This window comes from Sander lucioperca, chromosome 14 (assembly GCF_008315115.2).
Source record: "Sander lucioperca isolate FBNREF2018 chromosome 14, SLUC_FBN_1.2, whole genome shotgun sequence".
Lineage (NCBI taxonomy): Eukaryota > Metazoa > Chordata > Actinopteri > Perciformes > Percidae > Sander > Sander lucioperca.
The window spans coordinates 23,785,224-23,804,004 of NC_050186.1; the positions used below are offsets into that span (position 1 = coordinate 23,785,224).

Consider the following 18,781-nt stretch of genomic DNA (forward strand, 5'->3'; position numbering starts at 1 on the left):
CGAGACACATTATACCGTCAACGAGAGGAGTTTTTTTCCCCACGTTTTCTCTCTCTCCGGGAGTTCGCCGAGCTTTGGAGTAACAACGCCGCGCGATGAGGTCATTTTAAATCAGTCAGGAGAAACCCAAACGTCCGGTGCACAAGTGAGTTTTTAACTCAGTCTGTAGCTTTTACCTCGGCAGATACAGACAGTTTTTCCTCCGCAGATACAGTCAATTTTTTCCCCCCGCAGCTACCTCCGCAGATACAGTTTTTCCTCCGCAGATACAGACAGTTTTTCCCTCCGGACCGCAGCTCCCGACGGACGTAACCTTTGCTTTCCCCCGGCTTTGCCTCCACGTCCTCGGATTTAACAGCGAGCTGTGGACCGATTCACAGGTAGCCTAAAACTCCTTTCCTCCTTCAAATTATACTTTTCTACTCTTAGGCTAATACTCGTTTTCTTTTAAACTGCGTTACATCAGAGGGTCTGGTTGTTTTTTTGCACAGTGAGCCGTTTGTTTATGTGTTTTCCAGAACAAAATACTTCATTACAAGTATAAGTAGTTTTATACAGTCTGTGGTGCACTAGACAAACAAAATACTTCATTACAAGTATAAGTAGTTTTATACAGTCTATGGTGCACTAGACAAACAAAATACTTCATTACAAGTATAAGTAGTTTTATATAGTATATGGTGCACTAGACAAACAAAATACTTCATTACAAGTATAAGTAGTTTTATACAGTCTATGGTGCACTAGACAAACAAAATACTTCATTACAAGTATAAGTAGTTTTATATAGTATATGGTGCACTAGACAAACAAATACTTCATTACAAGTATAAGTAGTTTTATACAGTCTATGGTGCACTAGACAAACAAAATACTTCATTACAAGTATAAGTAGTTTTATATAGTATATGGTGCACTAGACAAACAAAATACTTCATTACAAGTATAAGTAGTTTTATACAGTCTATGGTGCACTAGACAAACAAAATACTTCATTACAAGTATAAGTAGTTTTATATAGTATATGGTGCACTAGACAAACAAAATACTTCATTACAAGTATAAGTAGTTTTATATAGTCTATGGTGCACTAGACAAACAAAATACTTCATTACAAGTATAAGTAGTTTTATACAGTATGGTGCACTAGACAAACAAAATACTTCATTACAAGTATAAGTAGTTTTATACAGTCTATGGTGCACTAGACAAACAAAATACTTCATTACAAGTATAAGTAGTTTTATATAGTATATGGTGCACTAGACAAACAAAATACTTCATTACAAGTATAAGTAGTTTTATATAGTATATGGTGCACTAGACAAACAAAATACTTCATTACAAGTATAAGTAGTTTTATACAGTATATGGTGCACTAGACAAACAAAATACTTCATTACAAGTATAAGTAGTTTTATATAGTATATGGTGCACTAGACAAACAAAATACTTCATTACAAGTATAAGTAGTTTTATATAGTATATGGTGCACTAGACAAACAAAATACTTCATTACAAGTATAAGTAGTTTTATACAGTCTATGGTGCACTAGACAAACAAAATACTTCATTACAAGTATAAGTAGTTTTATATAGTATATGGTGCACTAGACAAACAAAATACTTCATTACAAGTATAAGTAGTTTTATACAGTCTATGGTGCACTAGACAAACAAAATACTTCATTACAAGTATAAGTAGTTTTATATAGTATATGGTGCACTAGACAAACAAAATACTTAATTACAAGTATAAGTAGTTTTATACAGTCTATGGTGCACTAGACAAACAAAATACTTCATTACAAGTATAAGTAGTTTTATATAGTATATGGTGCACTAGACAAACAAAATACTTCATTACAAGTATAAGTAGTTTTATATAGTCTATGGTGCACTAGACAAACAAAATACTTCATTACAAGTATAAGTAGTTTTATATAGTATATGGTGCACTAGACAAACAAAATACTTCATTACAAGTATAAGTAGTTTTATACAGTATGGTGCACTAGACAAAATACTTCATTACAAGTATAAGTAGTTTTATATAGTATATGGTGCACTACACAAACAAAATACTTCATTACAAGTATAAGTAGTTTTATACAGTATGGTGCACTAGACAAAATACTTCATTACAAGTATAAGTAGTTTTATATAGTATATGGTGCACTAGACAAACAAAATACTTCATTACAAGTATAAGTAGTTTTATATAGTATATGGTGCACTAGACAAACAAAATACTTCATTACAAGTATAAGTAGTTTTATACAGTATGGTGCACTAGACAAACAAAATACTTCATTACAAGTATAAGTAGTTTTATATAGTATATGGTGCACTAGACAAACAAAATACTTCATTACAAGTATAAGTAGTTTTATATAGTATATGGTGCACTAGACAAACAAAATACTTCATTACAAGTATAAGTAGTTTTATACAGTATATGGTGCACTAGACAAACAAAATACTTCATTACAAGTATAAGTAGTTTTATACAGTATGGTGCACTAGACAAAATACTTCATTACAAGTATAAGTAGTTTTATATAGTATATGGTGCACTGGACAAACAAAATACTTCATTACAAGTATAAGTAGTTTTATATAGTATATGGTGCACTAGACAAACAAAATACTTCATTACAAGTATAAGTAGTTTTATACAGTATGGTGCACTAGACAAAATACTTCATTACAAGTATAAGTAGTTTTATACAGTATGGTGCACTAGACAAAATACTTCATTACAAGTATAAGTAGTTTTATATAGTATATGGTGCACTAGACAAACAAAATACTTCATTACAAGTATAAGTAGTTTTATATAGTATATGGTGCACTAGACAAACAAAATACTTCATTACAAGTATAAGTAGTTTTATATAGTATATGGTTCACTAGACAAACAAAATACTTCATTACAAGTATAAGTAGTTTTATACAGTCTATGGTGCACTAGACAAACAAAATACTTCATTAGAACATATAGAAGTAACTGTACAGGCTTTTCTACTCTATACTACTCTCTGTAAGCTGCAATACTTCACTGTTTGTTTGTTTTTTTGCACAGTGAGCAGTTTGTTTCTGTGTTTTCCAGATGTGGAAGCATTTCATTTAGGACTTTAGTGGCTCTTCAGTGAGCAGTTTTTTCATGGGACAGAGTAGTTTAGAAACTAGTTTCAGTGTTTTCCAGATACAAATAAGTATTCAGATCCTTCAGGCTACTTCAGTTAGTTACTTATTTGCAGAGGGAGCAATTCAGTTTCTGTTAGTTTCTGTGTTTTCCAGAACAAAATACTCTGTTCCAAGTTAAACTCCTGCATTGAAAGCATACTGAAGTTCAAGTCAGAATACTTGATTTAGAAGTACCTGTAAAGGCTTTTCTACACTCAATACTTGTTCTCTGTAAGCTGCGTTACTTCAGAGAGTTTTTTTCTTTGTACGGTGAGCCGTTTGTTTCTGTGTTTTTTACAACAAAATACTCCGTTACAAGTAAAAGTCCTGCGTTGAAGCATTGTTTATGTAAAAGTACAATGTATCCTGTCTTTGATATACTGTTGGATAGTTTAATATATAACCGAGCATCATATTTTAGACTTCAGTGGCTCTTTTATCTGCACAGTGAGCGGTTTGTTCATGGGACACAAGTTTCTGTGTTTTCCAGATGTGGAAGAAGTATTCAGATACCTCAGGCTACTTAACTTCTCGAAAGTAAAAGTAGAAACTATGTCAAAATACTTCATTACAAGTAACGATCAAAGATCTGGTTAGAGGTAGACTGTTTATATTGTTTACCTGGATTCGAGTTATTCTGCACTATAAAAACAAAATACTTCAGACAGTTTTTACTTTGCCGAGTTAGCTGTTAGTTTCTGTGTTTTCCAGATCAAAATACTTCATTACATCATCACATCATGTCATTTTATACTCTTGGGTAGTTTAATATAATAACCAAGCATCATATTTTAGACTTCAGTGGCTCTTTTCTTGGCTGTTTGTTCATGGCACAGTTATAGTTTCTGTGTTTTCCAGATGTGGAAGAAGTATTCAGATCCTCCAGGCTTACTGTGAGTTACTAGTAGTAGTAAAAGTAGAAATGATGCCCAAATACTACTTTAGAAGTAACATTAAAAGTCTGTTTTAGAGATAGCAAATTCATGTTTGTTTTTTTCTTGGGTAAAAGTAGGCCCTACTACTGCAATATAAAAACAAAATACTAATGATCGCTAATTGATAATAAACTTGTGGTATGAATATCTTTGAGTTGGGGTCAAAACACAATATTTGAGGACGTCATCTTGGGCTTTTTGGGAAACTCTGAGCCACATGTTTCACCATTTTCATGGATGGATGGATGTAGGGCTGCAACTAACGATTATTTTCACAGTCGATTAATCTGTCGATTATTTTCTCGATTTAATTGATTAGTTGTTTGATCTATAAAAATGTCAAAATTTGGTGAAAAATGTGGATCAGAGTTTCCCAAAGCCTAAGAGGACGTCCTCAAATGTCTTGTGTTGTCCAAAACTCAAAAGATATTCAGTTTACTGTCACAGAGGAGAGAAGAAACTAGAAGATATTCACATTTAACAAGCTGGAATCAGAGAAATCTTATTTTTTTTAATAAAAAAATGACTCAAACGATTGATCGATTATCAAAATAGTTGGCGATTAATTTAATAGTTGACAACTAATCGATTAATTGATTCATCGTTGCACCTCTGGATGGATGGATGGGATGGATGGACGGATGGGATGGATGGATTGGATGAATGGATTGGATGGATGGGATGGATGGATGGGATGGATTGGATGGGATGGATGGATGGATGGATGGATTGGATGGATGGATGATTGGATGGATGGATTGGATTGGATGGATGGGATGGATGGATGGATGGATGGATGGATGGATTGGATGGATGATGGGATGGATGGATTGGATGGATGGATGGGATGGATGGATGGGAGGAAGAAAGGCATGTCAGTAAACTAAACGGGTCTGTCTCTGGATGGGAGTCTTACTTTCCAGTGTGTCCCGTAGTGAAGTTGAGTTTGACACTACTGATGTAAACACTTAACATATTAAATATAGTATTAGTACGATATAACAGCTACAGTACGTCTTGTAGTTGAAACTAGAGCTGGGCAATATATCGATATTATATCGATATTGTGATATGAGACTAGATATGGTCTTAGATTTTGGATATCGTCATATCGTAATATGACATAAGTGTGTTTTCCTGGTTTTAAAGGCTGCATTACAGTAAAGTGATGTCATTATCTGAACTTACCAGACTGTTGTAGCTCTTCTATTATTTTCCTTTACCCACTTAGACATTATATCCACATTACTGATGATTATTCATCTTAAATCTCATTGTGTACATATTTTGTGAAAGCACCAATAGTCAACCCTACAATATCGTTGCGGTAGGTATTTGGTGAAAAATATTGTGATATTTGATTTTCTCCATATCGCCATAGGCGTCTATTTCGGTGGGGACGGTGGATACACGTACCTACCAGATTTCGTCATGAGTCATTTTGTACCCACCACTTTTTTTGAAATAAACACTTAAGTCTGTCAAAAGAATTAAACAAAAATCCAACGATTATAGAAGTTATCTCACATTAGCGTTGTCTTCTTCATTGGCGCCTATGGCGAGGAAAAAGCTTGTAGCTTACCTAAACAATGATCAGTGATTACCAAATGTCTCTCTCATATTGCTCCTCATAACCACGGAAAACTGTCAAAAAATCTAACCAGAAATGTGGTGATGATTGGTCGTTGTTTAGGTACATTAAACCACGTTAAGCTTTTTCACGTTAGGACTTATAAAGCCCATGAGAGCCGTGGGGAGTCAACCCACAGCCGCTCCGCTGCCCTGCTGAAAATGTGAAGCAGAAACGCTTAATGTCAGATAACGGCCATAATAATTGGAGTTTGGGTTTGATTTTTTGACAGTTTTCAGTGGTTATGAGGAGCAATATGAGAGATAAATTTGGTAATCATTGATCATTGTTTACGTACATTAAACCACGTTTTTATTCATTAGTAAGCTACAGGACAGCATCTTTCAGAACATGACCTGCGCAAAAAAGAGAAAAAAAATGAATGCGTCATTGTACCCAGCACTTCTGGAAATGTACTTCTGAATCAGTCTCTGTCCCCAGCACATTTCAAACCAAACTGACGCCCATGCATATCGCCCAGGCCTAGTTGAAGCTCAGTTTGTCGCTCCCTTCCCAGCAGCAGCAGCAGCAGCAGCAGCAGCAGCAGCAGCGCGGCCTTTCTGACAGCGATCTGGCTCCTCTGGGCTGGTAAATCGTCACCTAGCTGCAGGACGGGATATGTGGAGTGTGCATGAAGAGTGTGACTCACTGTAACACGCCCCCATACTGAGGTATCTCAATCTGTTACCCACCCTCATCCTCAGGGTTGGAATTATGATTTCATCTTAGTGGGGGTCTCTTTAAAAATATAAATCAAATAAAAAGTAGCCTATGAGCAAGCGCGGCGTGTGTAGATGAATAAATAAATAAATAGCCTAACACTGCACTTCATTAATTTGAGTTCAACATTTATTTAATACAGGAGTAGAGAAAAGACAAAAATAACTAACTACCTTATATCACCCTGTTGCTACTGATGGCAAAGAATGGGCTCTTCTAAGCAGGTTTGGAGGGTGACTCATCCTCCAAACCTGCTGTTCATTTGTTCCTATTGGTACATGTGCAGCTGCACTCAGACCTAACAGCTTCTTCTCCATCCTCCATGTTGGATCCTTTCAGATAAACTCTCCGTGGGCCCTATCTTAGACTTAGACTTCTCTTTATTGATCCTTTTGGGATGACTCCCGCAAGGAAATTAGATTTCCAGCAGCAGATTTTAGCAGCTTACAAAACAAATAAAGTGGTATAAAAAATACAGTATAGAAAAAAATACAGTATAAGAATAACAATAACTATCTTGCAACTATATCTTGCACCCAGCGCAGCGCAAAGCCTGGTGCAAGCGTCTTTACTAGTTTAAAGGTGCTGACACACCGAGCCGATAATCGGCCGTCTGGCGAGGTCGGTGACTCGAGTCTGTTCGGTGTGTTCCGTGCCGTCGTCTGTTGGAGGAGCCGTCGGCCTTCATTTTGGCCGATTTGACTTGTTGAATCAGAAGGCGGGCACTGCCGGCAGTCGGACTCAAATGACCCATCTGATTGGTGGAGAGCTAACCCGGAAACGGGGAGCGAGATGAGCGTGACCAGAGTCTCTCAAAATCTGACGAAAATCTTTTAAATTAAATTTAAATGAAATGAAGACAGATTCAGCAGCTGCACGGCCTATTTCTCTCTTAAAATGTTTTCAGAAACACGTTTCGGTGAACTATTTTAGTCCAATATGAGATCGTATTCTGAACGAGCTGCCATGACAGTTTGGCTGTGAATTTCCTGGAGAAACCAGACCCACGTGACGCGTTCGTCCAATCAGCTGCTGGTTTTCATTTTTTGTGCGACAATCCAGATTAGCGCCGCCTGCTGTTATGGAGACGTATTACGTCTCGTCTCTTCGGTGTTCTGAGGAACTTTTTGGACCAACTCGGGGAGACTGATCAGTCACACTGGCTTTACTGGCAGCTTAAGACCGACGCAGTTGTTAGTTTCCCGTCCAGCGCCCGCGTCGTTTGAATAGCAAATGCACCTGCGCCCATCTGTGCGCCCATGGGCGTGCTGGTCTTACAGGGAGGTGTTAGAGTCTTTTCGGGACAGAGGGCATCACGTGGAGCAGGTCTGTGAGGTAGGAAGGAGCCTGGTTATGGAGGGCTTTATGAAGTCAAACAGTCAAACTTGTGTGACGTCAGCTTGTTAAATGTGAATATTGTTCTAGTCTCTTCTCTCCTCTGTGACAGGAAAACTGAATATCTTTGAGTTGTGGACAAAACAACATTTGAGGATGTCATCTTGGGCTTTTTGGGAAACACTGATCCACATTTTTCACCATTTTCTGACATTTTAGAGACCAGAAAACTAATCCATTCATCCAGAAGATAATCCACACATACATCCATGATGAGAATAATGGTTAGTTGCAGCCCGACCTGGTTTTACAGCCTTCCACCTCCTGAATGAGCTCAGGATTCTCTCTTCCTGTCTCTGCGTGTGCTGTCATGCGGCTCAGATGGACCAAGTGTTGGTATGAAAACTATTCCGAGCTGCCGGCCGGCTGCAGAATCTGGCGTGTAGGTGACGGCTCCGGCACGGGAAGTTAAACGGGGTTAGGGTGGAGGAGAGGTATTTAAGATGGAGGGTAGAGAGGATTAAAGGCTACATCTACACTGTTTAAAAATGAATATCTTTTGCTACGTTTATGCCCAATATTCAACAAGGTTATTGCATAGCGCGTATTTTTCTCATGTAGTGCAGCCCTAACTCTCTCTCACACACACATACACACACACACACACACACACACACATACAGACACAGACTTACACACACACACACACACACACACACACACACATACAGACACAGACTTACACACACACACACACACACATACAGACACAGACTTACACACACACACACACACACATACTCCCCACGTACACACACACACACACACTCCCCACATACACACACTCCCCACGCACGCACACATACAGACACACACACACTCACTCCTCACATACACACACTGCCCACGCACGCACGCATACAGACACACACACACTCACTCCTCACATACACACACTGCCCACGCACACACGCATACAGACACAGACTTACACACACACACACACTCCCCATATACATACACATACAGACACAGACTTACACACACACGCACGCACGCACGCACTTCCCACACACACACACACACACACACACACACTCACTCCTCACATACACACACTGCCCACGCACACACGCATACATACAGACTTACACACACACACACACACACACACACACACACACACGCACACACTCCCCACGCACGCACACATACAGACACAGACTAACACACACACACTCCCCATGCACGCACACATACAGAGACAGACTTACACACACTCCCGACACACACAAGAGATGGACGCACCCCCCCCCACCAGTGTAGCCTCCAGGCCCCTGACTGGACATACACTACTTAGAAAGCTCTGCAGCACCATACAGCTCCATTCTCTCAAAGAGCCTAATTAAGTTAAGTGTGTAGTCCATACGTGTAGTGTATTAATTATGGCTTCATAAACTCTGTTCTGCTCGTCCTACTCGGGGGGGGACGCCACATACACGTGTACACATTCAGTCCGCCGCTGAATGTGACAGACTGATTCGTTTCCATGGCGACGTCCAGCCAGAGGGCTCGGCGATTGCAGCCAACCAGCGTCCCATCTTGTTTACGAGCCTCATAAGACGATGATGTTGCATTCACTGTCCTTCACCACTCCGTGTGTGTGTGTGTGTGTGTGTGTGTGTGTGTGTGTGTGTTTGTTATATATATATATATGTATATGTATGTGTGTAAATTATACATCCATGGTGAAAGAGCGAATATTGAAAGATCCGCTTCTGGATTGTATGAATCGAAATCAGATCCCTCGAACAACGAATCCCGTACAGAAGGACTTAATATGCAACTCAGCTGTATACTACTCACTTACGGTGTACTTCTACTTCAGAGGAAGACATTGTCCTACTGCATTTATGTGACAGAGGAATGTTACGTTGCAGAATCAGATTTTGTGCCTTTTTATTAAGTTTCCTCTTAACAAGTGAATTTAAGCCGGGCTTTTATTGTGAAGGGTAGACACAGAGGAAGTGAAAGCCATCAGCGCTATGCCAGTCCCCCCCCCCCCCCCCCCAACCTTATATTGTGCTGTCGTTTTATTTTTATTTAATCATCCAATATCCAACGCTGTCTAAACTGCTCCAAACTCTGAACGGCGAGTTCATTGGGTTCCCAGGAAGACACACACACACACACACACACACACTAATGTATTTACCAGAGGGCCATTCACACCTTCATGGAGACACAGGTCAGCAAATGGTGTTTGTTTTAGTCTCTGTCGGTGTGATTGACTGCTGCTCTGTTCAGTTTGACACTAAACAGATATTTAGTGGTCACAGGTGTGTGTGTGTGTGTGTGTGTGTGTGTGTCTGTGGGTGGGTGGGTGGGGGTGGGTGTCAAAGGTTTAATGGTGGACATCGTTATGTCTTCAGCTCTCTGAGAAAGAGCTGCACAGGTGTGAGCAGCCGGGACTAAACAGCTGGAGAGGTGCAGTTCATGCTGCTGGCTCTGGGATGTTTTAGGACGGTTTTGACATTTGAGGACGTCATCTTGGGCTTTTTGGGAAACACTGATCCATGATTTTTACTATTTTATATACAGTATATATATGTATACATACACACATGTATACAGGGTGCGATTTGGAGGTTTTTTGATGATGCACAACAAAACAAAACATGCAAGAATGAAATCCTCCTTCTAATAATAATATAGATGTAGAGCCACTCGGCCGGCCACGCCATAAGACCTGTTATCAACTTGAGGGGCCGGGATATGTAGACCAGAAAGGGGGGAATCCTACGCTTCCCCCTTGGCAAATCACACCTGCCTATATATTTACAGCAGTTCTCTGAGAATCACACACACACACACACACACACACACACACACACACACACACGTTTGTGGCACTATCTTTGTGGGGACCTGTCATTGACATAATGCATTCCCTAGCCCCTTACCCTAACCTTAACCATCACCACTAAATGCCTAACCTTAACCCTTACCCTCACCCTAACCATAACCTAATTCTAACCCTAATCCTAAAACCAAGTCTTAACCCTCAAACAGACCTTTAAACTTGTGGGGTCCAGCATTTTGGCCCCACACACACACACACACACACACACATACACACACACATCACGCTTAATGCTAAATTGTTGTATTATTACAACATTATTATATTATTTTGCTGACATTTTGGGCAGTTTTTTGGGACTTTATTCTGCATTTTTGACGTTTTTTTTTTAAAATATTTTGGTCGTTTGTCTGACATTTTGTCGCTTCTTTCAATGTTCATCACTCTTGACGTTTTTTTTCTATGTTTTTGTCGATTTATTTTTCAATGTCTTTACCCCACACACACACACACACACACACACACACACTTTTTCTGACATTTTTGTCGCTTTCTTCTATGTTTGCCGCTTTTTCAAAAAAATGTCACTTTTTGTCGAGATCTATAAACGATCTGACGGAAAACAGTATGTATATGTCTTTTTAGATCGTTCGAAAGGAAGTTGTCGTTCATTCTTCATAGGTTTCAGACCTAGGTCTGTGGAATACATGGGAAACATTGGCTTCCTTTAGGGAAGGAAATCAATATTGAGAGTGATGGTAGGCTTCGGGAAACGCTCCTCTGTAATGTAAACCAAACACAGTTCACTGTAAGTGGCTGAAACTGTGGAAACCCTGAGCGTCTCGTCTTCTTGTGAACCTAACTGAACGACCGATGGTTGTCTCTCTCTGTGTTCCCAGTCTGGAAGAGGCTGTGAGTTGATGTTTGAGGACAACATGTCTTCGCCGCGCTGCTTCCAGCTGCTGCTGTCCTGCATCCTGCTGCTCCTGCTGCTCCAGTTTCCCTCGACCCTGTCCAGACCGGCCACGGAGGACGCAGACACACGTAAGACACTTCACACATGTCCCAACGCTCAGAGGACGCAGCTGCACGTAAGATAGTGTGCACATGTCCCAACGCTCAGAGGACGCAGACGCACGTAAGACACTTTACATGTCCCAACGCTCAGAGGACGCAGACGCACGTAAGACACTTCACACATGTCCCAACGCTCAGAGGACGCAGACGCATGTAAGATAGTTTGCACATGTCCCAATTTTATCATCGTAATATACACTTCATTGAAAGTGGACAATCACCACTCTGGTTTGGTTGAAATAAACACTTTTACATGTGGAGATATGCTGGCTCTATACACGCTAAAAGTCCTGATTATTTACATGGAGTCTGGTGGAGATATGCTGGCTCTATACATGCTAAAAGTCCTGATTATTTACATGGAGTCTGGTGGAGATATGCTGGCTCTATACATGCTAAAAGTCCTGATTATTTACATGGAGTCTGGTGGAGATATGCTGGCTCTATACACACTAAAAGTCCTGATTATTTACATGGAGTCTGGTGGAGATATGCTGGCTCTATACACGCTAAAAGTACTGATTATTTACATGGAGTCTGGTGTAGTTTAGTGATGGTGATTTCGGGGCTGTTTCATGTTAAACTAAAAGGATCTTACTCTTTAACTAAAAGGTCTATCTCTGTAGGGATCCTTTCATAATGTTGTCAGACACTTAATAATCTGAGTCTGTCAGCAGCAACAACAGAACTTTTAGTGGACGCTAACTGACGCTGAACATTTGTCCTGTAGAGTTACGTTACAGCCCGGTTCACGGCCGCCGGTTACAGCGTTCTTGCTCAATACTGGACACATTTTAAAGATTGTTCCCATCAGTCACTTAGACACATAAAACATGAGAAAAATAGGGTCCGGTTTAAAAAAAATAAAGCTGTTGCTTGTTGTTTCACTCCTCAGAGTTCAAACTAATACGTACTGAAACTACTAGTCGACTAATTAGTTAGTCAACTGACAGAAAATGAATGCAACTGTTGCATAAAAGAAGATCCAAAAGATCTCCTGTTCCAGCTTCTTATATATGAAGTTTTGTTGATTTTTCTTAGTCTAATGTGACGATAAACTGAATATCTTTTTGGATGAAACAAGACATTAAAATGCGTCCCCCTGGAATCGTTTAATGCATAAATAGACACGTACTTTGCCTCAGAACAGGCTCAGCCAACTCTTCATAAGTTACAACTCTTCATAAGTTACACGGAATGATTTTTGTGTAAATGTACAGACGCCAGAGAGACAACAGCCATGGTTTCTTTTGTCGTTGTTTGACATATACTAACCTTTTAATTAACTTTAATTAGCTAGAGCAGAGTCTGGATTAGAGCTTAGACCGGCCCAAAAAATCAAGCCCGAACCTGTCCGAGCCCGAGCACGTTGCGTCCGAGCCCGGCCCGGCCCGACACATTAACTGTAATTATGAGCCCGAGCCCGATTTAAACCCGACGTTTAGAATAATACAACAAGGACGAAGCCTGTAAACTGCTGTTAGTTCAGAATGGAACGGATCGCCAAGTGGATCCGAATGAAGAAACGTAAAAAAAAAAAGAAACGATGATGAACAACATATTGTTGTCACCAGGGTTCAAAATTAGCACCATCTACCAGCCAAATGCTGGTAAAATATGCAATTGGCTGGTAGATTACTACACTCACCAGCCAAAAAGCAATGGTAATCCTTTGAGTGGCTGGTAAAATTTGAACATTCACTAGCCATTAGGGCTGGTGGACGAAAAAGTTAATTTTGAACCCTGGTTGTCACTGCCCACGACTTGTTTAAACTGCTTCCATACCTCCGACTTTCCTCCACACTTGCTCAAAGTTAATTCTCCTGTTTTTCTTTTTTTCTTTACATCTTCAAGCTCCCGGTGTGATGCATGCGAGAGGAGGAGACTCCGCGCATGACACGTGCTGCATTTTGTAACTGCAGCCTAACTTTTGTACACATTTGTTACTTTTATATAGCCTATATATATTTCTGATTATGGCATAGCTTTCTCCCCACCCAAATAGGATAATAAGGTAATGGATAAAAAAATTGCTTGATCAAGGGTCCGGCCCGGGCCGAGGATGTGGCGGAAAATAACGGCCCGAGGTCGACCCGAGGTCCGGTCGGGCTCGGGCCGGACCTCGGGCTCGGGCCGAGAATCTAAACTCTAGTCTGGTTACCGGTAACGGTTGTCATTATTGCTGCCGGACTCAGCTGCAACCAAATGTTCAGATCCTTTCCTTGTGTTAACCTTCATGGGGTCTAATTTGAGCCATTTTCAAAACGTTTCTATATCAGAAATTTGGATTTCGTTTAAAAAAATTGTCAAAATAAATAACCGGGATGGTTCCATACAACATTCTTCACAAGTAAAATACATAATCAGTTCACTACTTTCATTGAATTAGTTGTTTTTTTTTCAATTGTATTGCATTTGGAAAAAAATTTTTAACAAAAAGAACATTGAAGAAAGTGACTAAAATGTTGGAAAAAGCATCAAAAACGTGGAAAAATATTTCAAATAAAACGCAAAAATATCGACAAAAACATCGGAAAAGCTTCAGAAAGGTCGGAAAAACTGGCAAAAACATCAGGGAAAAGACAACCAAAATGTTGAAAAAAAAAAGTTTAATTTTAAATTTTTGACTCAGAAAAACCAAAAAGTTGCTGGTTGGTCGACGAGAAGACAACAGGAGGGTTAAAGTTGTGTCCTGGAAATTCTCCGTAGTAATAGAGCTGAATTTCACATTTCCGTAAGCCAAAAAAAATTGATGTGCAATACGTGAATTAATAAAAGGTTTCTTAGGGCGTTTTCACACATACCTCATTTGGTCCGGACTTTCGGACTTTTCAGTTTGATCCGAACCAAAATTAGTGGGGGTGGAGGTGTGAAACCTCCCCCGGACCACGGTCCGGATCAAAAGACCAAATTTTGGTCCGACCAAAAGAGGTGGTCTCGGTCCGGACCAAACTGAACCATGGTCCGGTTCGTTTACAGTGTGAAAGCATTTTTTGGATGGTTCAGACTTTCGGACCAAATAGAAGAAGCTCTGGCAGGCTCTCCTTGTGTTACAAGACCGGGAAAGCTCCTTTAAGGAATAGCTCGGTGCTTAGTGTGTAGGCTACATGAGAGAGTGACGGTGACGGTGAATGAGCTCAGAGGAGACAGCTGTCGGCTATCAGAGCTGAGAATACATCAGCAGTTTATTTGTTAAGTGGTAGTAAATGTACAGTGTAGGTTTCCGGTTGTCTCTGAATAAATTCTCCAGAAAGAAAGTTCCAGTGTCTTTGGTTCTCAACATCACAACAAAACCAAAAGAGCCGCAGTCAGTAGAGGAGACCAGCAGTTAGTTGAAAAAACTCCGACACAGAGAGAGGATACGAGAGGACGGGGAAGCCCTTCTACTAACCAATCAATTATAAGTATCTGGAGACGCAGCTCACGTGTGTGATGACGGCAGGACGTAGTTTTGTCACGTAGAGATCTTTAGTGCGCTTGCATAACTGCAGTGTGAAACCAAAACTTACCGGATCAAATGTTACAATGGAACAAAAACATGAACCTTGGTTCGGACTTTCATGTGTGAAAACGCCCTAAAAGGTAGCTACACACCGAGCTGATAATCGGCCGTCGGACAGTCTGGGAGGTCGGTGACTCGGTCGGTTCAGTGTGTTCCGTGCCGTCGTCCGTCGGAGGAGCCGTCGGCCTTCATTTTGGCCGATTTGACATGTTGAATCGGCGAGGCGGGCACTGCCGGCAGTCGGACTCAAATGACCCATCTGATTGGTGGAGGGCTAACCAGGAAACGGGGAGCGGGATGAGCGTGACTAGAGTCTCTCAAAATCTTTTAAACTGACCTTTGTTGATCTGAAATGAAGACAGATTCAGCAACTGCACGGCCTATTTCTCTCTTAAAATGTTTTCAGAAACACGTTTCGGTGAACTATTTTAGTCCAACATGAGATCGTATTCTGAACGAGCCGCCATGACAGACTGGCTGTGAATTTCCAGAGAAGCCAGACCCACGTGACGCGTTCGCCGGTTTTCATTTTTTGGGCGACAATACAGATTAGCGCCGCCTGCTGTTATGGAGACGTATTACGTCTCATCTCTTCGGTGTTCTGAGGAACTTTTTGGACCAACTCGGGGAGACTGATCAGTCCCACTGGCTTTACTGCCGATGGTCGGCTGTTGGCTCTGTGTGTCTGGGCCTTAACATCAAGCCAACAATCTTACCACGTACCTCCTGGCACCAGCAGAAGTACCCCCACTGGACTAATCAACTCAGAGGGGGTCAGCCCTAAAGAAATAGACAACCTTCCCCCATCCTAAGTCTCTGTTTCTGCTCAGAAACGCCCCCTGAGACACTCTGAAAACCTTGTGTTGTGGTGCTGTAAACACAGATTGTGGTTAATGTGCAGCTTCTGTTGAACACATCAGACAGTTTCTAAAAAAAGAGAGCAGCATTCCTGGTTAGACAGGGCTGGGTTTTTAGGGAACTACGGAGACTTACAGGAATATGGAACTGGGTTTATCCTCCATAGTCTCAGAGAGCGTGAAGGACGGACGTGGTTTCTAAAGCACACGTGTCAAAACTCAAGGCCCACCTATTTTTTGTGGCGCTTTTTTATAGAGCCCGACTGATAAAGGATTTTTAAAGTGCCCATATTATGAAAAAATCACTTTTTCTGGGATTTGGGGAGTTATTTTGTGTCTCTGGTGCTTCCACACACATACAAACTTTGAAAAATCCATCCATGCTGTTTAGAGTGAGATACGGTTTCTGAATGTGTCCTGCCTTCAGTCTCTGGGTGAGCTGGTCAAAATCTGCACGGCTTTCTACGTCACTAGCCGAAAACGAGGGGGCTAGGGGGCTAACCGTTAGCATGCTAGCTCGTTCTCAATGGCAAAACACTGCTACAACACACTAGTTCACCATAATCTACAAAAGAACTACTTCCATGTCCCTGTTCTGCAGGTATTTCACACAAAGTTGGAAGTACGCCCTCTTTTAGAAGAAGTCTCCCGGCTAATCCTGCCTTGTACTGCTGAAGTTGGAGAAACAGCTAGCTAGCTCATGTAGTCCTTACCTAGCTACTGAGCATGTGATCTTACCTAGCTACTGATCATGTGATCTTACCTAGCTACTGAGCATGTGATCTTACCTAGCTACTGATCATGTGATCTTACCTAGCTACTGATCATGTGCGACTGCCAACAAAGATGTTACAGCAGTGAGAGGTCTCACTCTGTAGCTAAATCAGAGACCTGATATATATTTAAAAAAAGAATCCAGCAACGCGTAACAAAACATAAACAGATCTCCCTAACATTAGTTATTTGTAGTTCTTTATGAGTCCTCACTAAAATAATATAACACAGTTTAAAAATTAACTAGTTTGTTTTATTGTCACAACAGAACATCAAAATATATTAAAGTTCTGATAAATAAAATGTATAAAAATACAAACTTAAGATAAGATATGAAACTTAAAGGGTTTAACAACAGGGAGGTTGTAGAGCGTCCTCTGGTGGACAGACTACGCAACGCCAACACTCAGAACATGGCTGAAGGGGGTTTCGTCTGTTTTTATTTTATTTTTTAAATATTCACATAACGGCCGTTTATAAATGCTAATACCGATAGTTTGAAAAATGCCTAATATTGGCCGATAATATCTACTTTTTTAGACAAGTCTGTGGCTTTTTACTATGTTTTTGGTGCTTTCTTTCTATGATGGCTAAGGATCTTTTGTTGCTGACTTTTTGGGGGGCTTTATGAGGCCCAAACTGTCAGTGAGGAAGCTAAATGAGACATGCAATAATACAGTCAGAATATTTGACTTTTTCCTCTTAAATTAAAGCATGTCACTAGCTAAGTTTCCATCCACGTGTCAATCAAGTTATCTGAAGTTCGGTAAATAAAGCTGGTGAAAGTGTGTTTCCATCCAACGGCTTTAAAGTGAATAAAAACCTGTTGCGTAATGACGTCATGTGCTGTTTTGCGGTCATATTGGTATATCGAATTAATTTGAGGCATTTTAAGGTGTTTCCGTTCATTTTCGCACTGAATCGCACAACATTCAAGCTAATATTTGCGAACAAAGTTTTGCTAGACAAAATGGATCGCACCATCTACCAACAAATGATCAATACTGCACCAGTTGTAACAGAGCTTATGTGCCAGCTGATAGCGCCATATCACGCTATAATAAGACAACAACGACGCTATCAACACGTTGCTATGATGATGCAGATGCACGTAAATGCCCGACGACAACGGAGGCGGCCTGTGGTGTGGGAACGACAGCGTCATATTTTGCTCGTAAATTAAATTCAAAAAGTCTCTCGTCTCCTCGTTCGTCCACTTCCATCTGTCTTTGTTGACGCCCGCCGTGTGTGCAAACAGAGAGGAAATACTGGGCGGAAATGAACTAAAACTTCTTTGTTTTGTGGCGGGTTGCAACCATAAAATGACCTAAAACTTAATCACAATTCAGTATTTATTCAAATAACGTTTCCATCAGCGTTTATCGCACAAGCCGTATATGGATCAAGAGAAAATCCAATGAGAACGAACGTATTTCCTTTGAGTCGATATTCATGAAATTCAATCGCCTGGTTGACAGCAGACCCTTCTCAGCTGTAACTGAGAGTAGGTCTGGGGAAGGTTCATTGACAGTTCATTTCCAAAGGGGCGTCACCAACGGACGCCGCTCAAATACCTCTGGGCGCCATTGGACAGTCCAACCAATCAGACCAACGATCCAGTTGACGCTGCTCTTCAGTAGCCGTCATGTTGAAACAAAAAGCTGCTCGCCGTCACTGTGCTATCGGCTCGCGTAAAGCCCGCCTCAACGGTTGTGATTGGTGTAAAGCCCGCCTCAACGGTTGTGATTGGTGTAAAGCCCGCCTCAACGGTTGTGATTGGTGTAAAGCCCGCCTCAACGGTTGCGATTGGTGTAAAGCCCGCCTCAATGGTTGTGATTGGTGTAAAGCCCGCCTCAATGGTTGTGATTGGTGTAAAGCCCGCCTCAACGGTTGCGATTG

At 40.8% G+C, this 18,781-nt stretch overlaps 1 pseudogene; it reads left to right on the forward strand.

The window, feature by feature from the left end:
• The first annotated feature begins 227 nt into the window (after window positions 1-227).
• LOC118493108 overlaps window positions 228-18,781 on the forward strand; it is a 27,914-nt pseudogene continuing 9,360 nt past the window's right edge.